Here is a 1,129-nt window from a genome sequence, read left to right on the forward strand (position 1 = left end):
TTACTAGCATTATTATATTATAGTAAACCCAACAAAATCAGTGATGATGAGCAGGTAGGACAATACAGACTGCATTTGTTCACGTGGAAATAGTAATAATAGATACCACTGGATTGTAGCATGTTTCCTGCCACGGACTTGTACACTCTGTTTGTGTTGCTGGCTCCCCACATTCCTGCAGGTCCCACTGAGATATGCTTGAGGCTGACGGAGCTGAGTCTGTACCACCTTGTTCCTATAAGGACAAATGCCTGATTGAACCTGTTTACTGCGACCACTTTCCCCAGTCCAGCATCAATCTGTGTAATGCTACTCAGCCGTGGACCCTCCCTGCAGTTCCATGCTGTGAAGACAAAAACATGATTTATGTGAGTGGAAATAATGACTCCAATCTAAGGGGGGAAAAAAATCGAATTACATTACGGCTTCAACAATCACTTCTGTAATAAAAATGACTCTGACAGTGACTTACCATGACTACCAGCCAGGTAACACAGCACCAGCAACAAGGCTGCAACAGTTTTCATGTTGTCTCTTTGTTTGTGAGTCTGGATGATCTCCCTGGATGAAGGTCAGGATGTATCTCTGTAAAGCTGCTGTCTCACATCCTGTGGTGGTTGAGTTATATATACTCTAGACCTGTGCTCAAGTCCAGCATAAACTGGTTCTGTGGGGTGTTTGAGGAAGGTAGTAGGAAAATTTTCTTTTGTTTCATTTTTTTTCTTTAATTAGCCTTTCCAAAATTAAAAGGTGTGGCTGTAAAAGGTGAGTCTGAACTCATACTTACATGTAAACTTCTTATTTCGAATTCATAATAGAAAAAATAACTACACAGTTTTGTCTATGAATCACCGGTTCATATTAAATGTAAACTTTTTTTTTCTTGTAAAGTAAATTTTGTGGTTCACGTATGCTTATTTGTTAAAAGTGACATATTATACTCCTTTTCAACAAGTTTAAATAAGTCTCCTAACACATGTCTTTGAAGATTCTTACTAAAAATCCACTCTGATCCTGTATTTTAGCATGTCAATAAACCCCTCTGTTTCAGCCCTGCTCAGAACAGGCTGTTTCTGTAGCTTTAACCGTTCTTCTCTCCAGGCTTCCCTGGCAACCACGGTAACCCTGT

General features: G+C 39.7%; 1 pseudogene across 1 annotated transcript in view; it reads right to left on the reverse strand.

Moving 5' to 3' along the window:
- LOC111656828 (uncharacterized) overlaps positions 1-542 on the reverse strand; it is a 1,497-nt pseudogene extending 955 nt beyond the window's left edge. The window contains exons 1-2 of the transcript XR_015437415.1: positions 473-542; positions 8-343 (exon numbers count right to left, since the gene is read on the reverse strand). The product of XR_015437415.1 is annotated as an uncharacterized LOC111656828 (transcript). The remainder of the gene's footprint in view (positions 1-7; positions 344-472) is intronic.
- Between the last annotated feature and the right edge of the window lie 587 nt (positions 543-1,129).

The sequence above is a fragment of the Seriola lalandi genome, unplaced genomic scaffold (genome assembly GCF_002814215.2).
Source record: "Seriola lalandi dorsalis isolate HSWRI2012SDOR001 ecotype SW California unplaced genomic scaffold, Sedor1 jcf7180002054371, whole genome shotgun sequence".
NCBI classification, from domain to species: domain Eukaryota; kingdom Metazoa; phylum Chordata; class Actinopteri; order Carangiformes; family Carangidae; genus Seriola; species Seriola lalandi.